This window comes from Psittacula echo (genome assembly GCF_963264785.1).
Source record: "Psittacula echo genome assembly, chromosome: 2".
NCBI classification, from domain to species: Eukaryota; Metazoa; Chordata; class Aves; order Psittaciformes; family Psittacidae; genus Psittacula; species Psittacula echo.
In genome coordinates, this window is record NC_137737.1 from 18,453,534 (window position 1) to 18,463,494 (window position 9,961).

A 9,961-nucleotide genomic window follows, 5' to 3' on the forward strand; every position below is an offset into this window, starting at 1 on the left:
CAGCTGATAGAATACATCCAGCAGAGGACACGTACCTGCAGACTTGCGTATTGTACCATTGTCAGTACACTTGTTTTAGGTAAGTGTCTTACAAACAGACATGAAGACAAAGTCCCACTTCAATTACCACTCTTACCACTCCTAAGTCATCAAAGCATTTGTGATTAAACTGAAATGCAACATGTGGAGTGTTGCCCAAGCTTCAATACTAATGAAATCACGTAGTGTTTTGTTATGTATGGACAGAGTATGTACATTTATTTTGCTGTGTTGGCGACGTCAACATAACTGCTTTCCAGCACCCTAAGAAGTCACATCTACCTTCAGGTAAGTCATCATTTAGTGCTCCAAATTTGTCTTGTGATGCCTTGCCAGACCAGCCAAAATACCGAATAACTTGCAGGCTTGCTGTAGATCTCAGTACTTGAAAGAAATATTTTCTTTATTCTAAACACAAACTAAGTGGATTTATTTGAAATACATACAGCAGCTGAAAAGACATTAGACACCCAACAGCCTGGAGAGAAAGTTTAGAGTATTAATACTAATTTTTATTACATGAAGTTGTAAGTAGGCTTAAAAAGATGGGAGGGAAGACTTCAGCACTGTATTACTGAACAAATTGGAAGGTGTGCAAGGCAGACCTTCACATACCTACAGACTAAAGTAGGCAGGGAAAAGAATTAAAAATTTGTATCTAATGTTCTACAGACTCCTGAAGCCCTCCTTGGAATAAAGCAGCCTCAATCGTACTTGTGAGGATTTGTTTTATTTTTGTCCTTAAATATATCAACAGTTACTAAACAAAAAACCAAACTGCCATTTTGGTAACATTTTGAAAGTACGAAAGTATGAGTAAGCTATACTGTAACTAGAGTTCACTTCAGCATATTTGGGGGGGGGGGGTGGGTTATATATAACAGTTAAACACTGCAAGCCAAATGTTACAACTTTATATTAAAAACATGACTGTTGTAAGAGTTAGCGCTGAGACCTTAAATCACATTTCTAGAGAAGGAAGCTAGCTAGCTAGCCGTCTACTACAGTTTAACTCTACTCAGTTTGCTAGGTAGCAGTTTTTCCTAGAACCTCATTTGGTTCATTTTCAATATGGTAAGGATGGCAGTTTCTCAGATACACCCGCAGCTTGTTTGTTCACAGAACTACTGAACTTCATCTTCCATCACGTAACTAAAGCAGTCTGTTAGTAGCCACCTATCTAAGCAGGACATTTCTACTTGCCTACTTAACTTTCTTTTTTCCCTAGTTCAACTTCAAGTTGCCTTCGTTCTCAGTTTCACACATTTGCCACCTCTTTGCCCTCTCACAAGGTACCATCTTGACTCAATACTGAACAAGCATTTTTCATCTACAAGAGGAACAGAATACTCCTCCTCCACAGTACTTCTGATAAATCAGGCTAATTTACAAAACCACCTACTGTTAATCCCTACTCTTTCTTCACAGATTATTTGCTCCTCCAATGAAAGGCAACTCTGAAAACTTAGAAAACACTGGGAATAACTGCAAATAGATCTCAAAAAACACCCACTCACACAGTTCATTACCAAAGTGCATGTTAGCATACAGGCCTGATTTTCTCAGGCCTCATGTTGGTGCAGACAAAGGTAAATCTACACTGTATGTCAACAGACCCTATATTTGCAGACCACCATGGATGGACCACTGCAATTTAAGAGTAACAGGGCTCATACAGTCTATATACAAAACCTACATACATTCTACATATGAAAGCAGTAGAAATAGACAGAGAGCTGTATGTTATGCTATGCCACAATGTAATGCTGCTGCAGTTTCACATATTTAACAGGCACCACACTTGGCTGACCCAGAATCACTTTCCACGCAGGTTGCAAAACCAGCTCTGAGCAACAGCCACAAGGTAATACACTCCAGTTTCTATCTTTTTACTTGACAAAAACGTACTGCAGCAGGGATGCAATATTACACGTGGCCATATTTTTTTCAGTCTTCTGGTCACTACGGCACTTAGTTTGTGCTCTGACACTATGAAGCTTTGTTTAACAAGTTCCTTGATTAAGATCGTCTCTCATAAATCTCATTTAGAGGCTGCCAAGCCAAATTAATCTATGACCAAATAATCATTACTGTCAGCGGTAAAACACAAGCACTGGGCAACATCTGGCTACAAACATCACCATCTGAAACAACAGGTATGACAATTATGAGGCCTTTATAAACGTGTGTGAACATGACCATACTCCTGAAATAGGGTGAACATGGAAGTGCTATTGCCTAGCACCACCTCAAGAAAACTAACCCACAGATTTTGATAGACACAAAAAACTAATCTTCCATTTGAAAATACCATGATCCAGAACGTTTCATTTTAGAGTATTTTCAATTCCACAATATGAGGATCTTACAAATGCCAACGTGTATTAAGACAGGTCACAAAATCTAATTAGAACAACTTGCACTATTAGTGTCAAAATTTGTCTTCAACCAGACTTCTAGAGTGGTTAACAAGGAAAAAAATTGTTATTCTTTAAGTCTGTACATACAGGTTGTGACATAATCTAATTAAAGCTTCATTTAGATGTCATTTTTCAGTTATAAAAAAAGGAATAGACACATAGTTCTGTTATAGAAACAGACATGGAGGAAAATTGCAGTATCCCATCCTTCCCTGATGAACACAGCTGTCAAGAGACGGAAGCCACACTCTTAGGAGAATATGGACGGGCATAAATTATTCAGTGTGTTTTGGAATCTTCCCTCCACTAGCCCAACCCCGGAAAACTTAAATAGCTGTGTATCCACAGCAAAGCACTCTGAGTTTAGAAAGGCAGAGACCAGACTGAAGACAGGAAGATTTTCATACTAACTTGCTCAAGACTTTTTTGTTTGTTTTTCTGGGTGGGTTTTTTCTCAGAATAGCATTATGTACTGCTTCTCCCAAAGCTGCAATTTGGTACTGCAATGATCTTCTATAAAGTTCAAGAATTTGACTGCTATAATAAAATAACTTCTCAGAAAAGTAACTTCATCCTCCCATATCAAAGAGATGTCCTCTTTTCAATCCAACTAATTTTCCTTGTTTGCCAAAACACCCCGAAGACGTTAAGCACGAAGTAGATATTAGTATTATGAAGTTACAAATTATGTGCAAACTGGCTTGCCACAGTAGTTTTCGTAGTTGCTGTGTCTTACTTATAGTGTTGATTTTTTTTTTTTAAATATTAGGTTTTGAAGCTTTTCTAATAACTTACTGTTCGAGCAATTCCAAAGCTTATTTCTAAACCAGTAAAACTGGTTTTGCCAACAGCAGGTTATTTTCTCTGTCTTTTCTTTCAATTGGAAAAGAAAACAATATGCTTATAATGAAAATGGAGCACTCACTAGGAAGCAGTGGACAATAGAAAGGATTAGTGTGAGAAAACAGGGTCAAAAAAAAGGTGTCTTGAAATCTTATTCATGCTTAATGAGCTGAACCAGTATTTACTCTGCACACTTTTTTAACTGCTTTTAACTTAATGTGCCACGACTTCATCTAAGGAAAAGCTAAAGATGCCCCTAACATCATATAAAAAACCCCTTCGGTTTTAATACAAGTAAGGTTAGCTAGGGCTTCTGAAATGCTAATTTTTACTGTTAATGTTAATTAAGATTTACAACAAATAAAAATTTCTGAAGTAGCTATTCCTACGTGTAGAGCTACTGCTTTCCTAACAAGGCACCATTTACGACATGTTAAGTGATGCACAAGTACAAACAGTTCTGCCCTTAATACACCATGCAGAATTTCTTTTTCTACACCAATATCTTGTCTCTTGCCTAATAATTTAATATTACCCAGTCACCATCACACAGAGTAATACCAGATCAGTAAAAGATACTACATGAGAAGTCAGCTACCACCATTACAGCTTGTCCTCACAAGAAACCAAAACAATGCTCAAGCAGATATCAAGGAAGAAAAATTTAGTAAGCCCAAGCAGTCAGCACTGACAACAGAAAAGCATTCACCTCATGTTACTATGCATAGAATTTAACTGTAAAATCTGTCTTGTGTTGATATGATTTGATTCAGAAACTGGCAGAACTTCAGCTTGGTCAAGCCAAACCTTCACCTAGGAGCACAACTGCTGCATTCATTACTCAGCATAGCTATGCTAGCAAGTTTTCCAGCATGGATGGAACCAGGAACACTACACCTTGCTTTCATTTAGCTTAGTGAGGTACCTGCACAGATATATCACAAAAAACTCATCTTCTAAACATTTTCAAAGTTTGTCTTCAAGAGTTTTTGGCATAACTGTTGAGCTTTCTGAAGCACAGACATAACCAAAGTAGTTATTGCCAATGCTGGCAATAATCAACATCATGTTTTCAAGACAGTGCAGGTCTTTAAGAGACTAGAAAAACAAGGGTGGAAGGGTTAATGCTGGGGTTTCATCTTAGACGTCCATAGCAGTTTGGTCTGATCATATAGCCTATTTTTTCCACTCTGTCTCCTACAGCTTCTTTAAATTAAAGCAGGTCTGGAGCAGGTGTTTTATGTACCAGAAATACACACGGCGCCAAACTTGCTGGTAAGTTCTGAGCACAATTTTGGTGATTGACAGCATTTTCTTTAACATTTATATTGCATAAAAGATTTGAGCTTCTTTAGAAGTCCAGAAGCACATTAAACCTTTTACAAAGACATTCTGTGTATTAAAGAATGACTTCACTATATTTTGGGCTTTTATAAAACAGAAACCCAGCTGTGCTAATGCTTCTGAATTATTTCAGTAGTGTTTAAAGACCTGTTTTCATTGCTACCAAAAAGTTAAAGTGACATAACCTGCAAGAAACATGTACAATGAAAAACTGAAAGGCAGCATCTGAACAAGGGTCCTCAGATTTGGATCAAGACATTAGGAGGGGAAGAATATATCAAATAGGCCACACATTATTTATTCTTAATTCTTCCATATTTTTAACAGGCTGGCAGAAAAAAGGTCACTTAGAACTGTGAAAACTTTGTTCAGGGTTCAGTTCTTTGTTCTGAACCCGTTTTAGCTTTTAAATTAAGCTGTGCCTGAGACAGCTTATATTTCCATTTACAAACCAAGCCTAGTGTCTTATGCACATAGAGACATGTGATCTCTGCATCCTGCAGAAAAGCAATGTTTCCAAAAACAGAAATGAAAAGCAAAATTCATTCAGCTGCAGGCAGAGAACAAAGACAGCAAACTGAAAGGCACAATAATAATATTGTTTCCATCTCAGGAAACATTGAAAGGTTATTTTTTTAATTGACAATTTGGACAGCTTTAATGCACGACTTATCAGGACAGAGGAAGGTTGCATTTATCAAGAAACTAGAAAGCAGAGACTGTTCCTGAATATAAAGCACAAAACCATGCCAGATCTCCATGTCCCTACGGTCTGGACATTTCATTATTAGACCTTAGTCAAACTGCTTGACTCTTTCCTTACCACCAACAGACAACACCGATGTACAACTTGAAGGTGCCACTCTCAACTTTGACAGTGTCTGTCTCTCTAAACTGTGTCTGAGAAGATACCTGAGAGGAGTTACCAGCAGCTGAAACATAGCATGCTTAACATTTCTCTGTCCATTCCTCCCTCTCGCCCCAATTAACTGCTGAAAATTTCTGAAGAATTTGCTCAAAATCAGTAACATCTCAAACTTCTACTCAGAGATTTGAAATGGCCCTTTTCCCCACTAAGTTTACGTTAATTTTTGAATTACAAGACATAGCAATTCCCTACACCAGCATAAAATCAAGTTGCGCTTCAAAGCTTCCCTAAGCAGTACACCCCCTTTAGTGATTTAACTGAGCAACTTTAGTGATTTAACTGAGCAACTGCATAATAGGCCTGTAACAAACTGAAAGTATTTCTCTTGCTGCATGTGGGAAAATTTGTAATATTCCTGGCAACGGCTGCCAGATTTCTTAAGACCATCTAACAAATTAGATACCAGCTATCAAATGAGCATGCTAAAACTCTTCAGCATTTAAAGTCCTAAAAAATGGTAAGATTTCAGCTGTTATAAAAGTTTACAGTCCCTTGACCAACCAGTTCTATTTTAATACACCCTTACCCAACCTTTCAAAGTAGGCAGGTTTCAAAAAAAGATAGCTTATTTTTTGCCTCAAGGAATCTGAATTATGTTAATGAAAACAGTTCTATTTAAAAACAAATCAGGGTCAGTCACCCAGAAGACAACAGATTTAAGTCTCATTTCCATCACAGGCTGCACATACAGGCAAAATTCATTATTTATACAGACTTTTTACTGAGTGGATGTCAGTGCACTTAATTAAGTCTCCAAGCAGCCACAGAACTCCGTTCTTTTTGTAGCTGCTATTCCAGCCTACAGCCTAAGGTCATATCTGTAAAACTCTCCATTTCACAGAGAAGCACCTGTTTTCCTGCTTCTGCCACTGGTGCAGAGACCTTTGTTAGGAGCTCCTGGCATCTAAAGCATCTTTGTACAACACACAACTTCATAATGAGAAGTTGCTAAGTGCTGCATAACACTTAGCCACGTAGCTTTCCTCTTTGTAAAGAGCCAGCATAACCCAATTTTGTGCTTTAGCTAGGCCTTCATCACTGCACATAAGAGACTGTCCACCTCCACGCACAGCTGGCTAATGCACACTGACTGGTAGTCATTTCAAATTAGCAACATCGTTATGCTAACAAAGGGTAAAATAAGAAGCAAAGTACCTTGGTGGAAGTCTCAGTTTAGTTTAAAAGCTAACCTAAAACAATGGCGAGTGTTGCAATACTAGCAACAGAGTTTGCAAATGTTAGGATGTAATGAAACACACTGGCAGAAATCAGCCATTTAGGTACCTTACAGAGAGGCAGTATAGACAGCAATTCTGTGCAATTTCCCAATCTGCTGAACTTACACAAAGACAAGGCCAACATACCACAGAGACAACATCTAGCTTCACAACTCCTTAAGCCCCTAATAAGCACAGAAATTCTTACTGGAATCTTCTAGCACACTTTCCCACATGCAAGCTGCATAAAGCATCCATGGTTGATGAGTTTTGAAGGAGAAGATGGAGAGCCGAATTCAGTATCCTTTACCAAAAACACCAAAGTCAGCAAGAGTAAATAAATGGAGCTTAAGCCATGCCCAACTTTATGAGGAAAAAAAGTTGCAAATTTCCTCAAAAAAACCCGAAGTTACCACAAAAAACTCAACCTCTAAGTATCAAAAACACTCTTCTGGAGAGGCCCAAGCCTACATACATCAAAAAAGGATATCCATCCATCACATTTAACACCTCAGTATAACACCTGTGGGTCTATAGACTGTCTAGACTGTAAGCTCTGGGTTCTAAAGTACTTGGGAAAGGTTACAGCACTATGAATGGCTTAAGTCAATTTCAGTCCTGATTCATCTCAAACCAGTGAAAATGCTGTGTCCACAGAGGTCAATTTCCTAAATATTTAGGATTCAGGATTCCAGATTTCTTTGTTTGGCTGGAAAGTTTGGGGAGCATGTTACAAACAAACCAACGTGCTTAGAGGTGCTTCAAATCCCTAATTCTAATTCTAAGCAGCTTTTAGACCAATAGTTGAAATAGTAATAATCCATAGCCAAATGAGTCGGATACTCCACTTCTCACAAGTTCATGTATTTATTACATTCTCCACTACTGAGCAAATTTAACATACACATGTAATTTGCATCACAGAATTTAAAAGGTGCATTGCAGCACAACCACTTCTCTGGGATAATTAAAGTTTCACATATTAAGGGTATGGATGGCTCTACGCTGTTTTAAAGACATTTTTCATAGGGATAGATTTATACATATGTGCACTTGTAGAATCAGGCCCTAACAAAGCTGTCTTCTGGCTGAGATACCAGCTTAATACGATTTTTTCCCCCTCTAATTATCATTACTGGAGACAATTTTTGTATTTTAAGGCAGATTAATCATAGCCTCTACTATTATTATAGTAGCACGAATAGAGATCTTAGTTTTGTAGACTCTTGCAGGAAGGTATGTCTGCTCATCAGCAGCATGTAACTATCACATACCTACCTAAGTGTAACAGTATGCTTGGAAAAGCACATGAAGGCATCTAGATTTCAAGGAGACTATATGAAAAGGCACCTTCAAAATAAAGAAGAGGGGACACAGGCCACGACGGGTCTTTAAAGAGCAGAAGGGAAAGCAGCAGCTAGTAGAGAGGGCAGCCAGGGAAAACGGAAACCGGAGAGCCCGGCTCCAAACTGGGAGGCAGGGGACAGCGGGGCACGTCGCTTGCCAGTGCCAGCCCCAACACCAACCCCTTCCCCGAACCCGGACCGCCACCCGCAGCCCCGGGGCCCAGCCCCCGCGGGGCGGCCATGCTACACAGTGCCGGCAGCCCCCACCCAGAGTGGTGCGGTGCCTCCCGCCGCCGTCGCGGGAGCAGGTGCGCCGAAGGACATCGCTGCCGAGGAACGGCGCCAGCACCGACACCGGTAAACTGGCTCTGCGCCATCCCTCCCCGCCATCCCCGGCGGCATCCATCCTCTCTCTCTCTCCCTCCCTCCCTCGCCTGCCTGCCGCTGCCCGGCGCAAACGGGGCGAGCCCCGCAGGCACGCCGCTGCCCGCAGACCCCGAATGCCCCTGGCCGCTCAGTAAGGCACCGGCCCCGCCGTTCAGAGGAGGAAGGAGTCGGGTTAATGCCGCCCTGCCCCGCAGCGTTACCGCACGGATACCGTACCTCAGCGCGCCTCACGCTCCGCTCCCCTCAGCCTGGCGGCGGCCCCTACCGGTAGAAGCAGGCGCGGCGCGCGGCACCCTCCCCTCTCTGCGCGCGCAGCCGCCACCGAACCGCTCCGCGCGGCGAGTCCCGGCCGGTGCCGCGGCGCCGGGTAGTGGCGGAGGGGGAGGCGGTGCAGCGATTAACCGCGTGTGGATCAGCGCCGGCCGGGCGGCACAGCGCGGCCACGGGCAGGGGTGCACCGCGGGGAACGTTCCTGCCTTGGCCGGGTCTTCCCCAGGTCCCCTCCTTTGAAAGCCAGCGCCGGTCCTGGCTCCTGGCGGGCGCCTGCTGCCCTCAGGGCAAGAGGTGCCCCGCCAGGTGGGTGATGTACCCTCAGGCACTGCGCCAAAGGAAAGTCCGCTAAAGCGCCGGAAGAGGCATCCGTGGCCCGCATGCATGCATGCGTGGGGAATGGTGCGTACGTCGTCCTTCAGCCCCTCAGGGACCAAGGGGGGCACAATTGTTCCTTTCACGTTAGGTGTTGGAAGAGTGGAAGCTCGTTTATTTAGTTTTCGTCATATAATTGGGTAGGTAACTTGTGTCCCTCTGCCTCACACACAGGGTAAGTGCAGGGAGTAAGTAAAGCAGGGAATTTAAAATGTGGCTGTTACCTCATTAACCAGGCAAACCCCTAGAGAAGGAGTCCACCAAACCTGGCAAAGCTATGAGGATGACCTCATGGCCGGGGGCATTTCTGCTGGCCACCTGAGAAGCATCACAGTGGGGTCCTGCTCCTCCAGCAGCTGAACCCCTGGGGACCTCTCAGCTCTTGGGGTGCAGCAGCACCAGCACTGCCAGGCCCGGAGCAAGGCGGCACTGACCATCCCTGTGAGGCATCGCACAGAGCACAGCATCCCTCCGCTGTTGTGCATGGAGTGGGTGACCACCATTTGCCAAATGGAGCTGTCCGTTCTCTTCAGCACTCAACCTGTGCCTCCATAGAGAGGTGAGAGTAGCTTCACTGCTAGGTTTAACCATGCATGTCCCCAGCTACTCAGTTAAACTGCTCTGGTTTAGGAAAACAAACGTTTCACTGGTGTGAGGCATCACCTTTGTGTTTCTATCTCTGTCTTCAAGGAACCTTGCTGCACGCTGCACCAATGCCTGCCTCAGACACACTTAGTGTGGAGGAGACTGACAGATATGTTTGATGGGAAGATGGGAGGGTTAAAAGGAAGC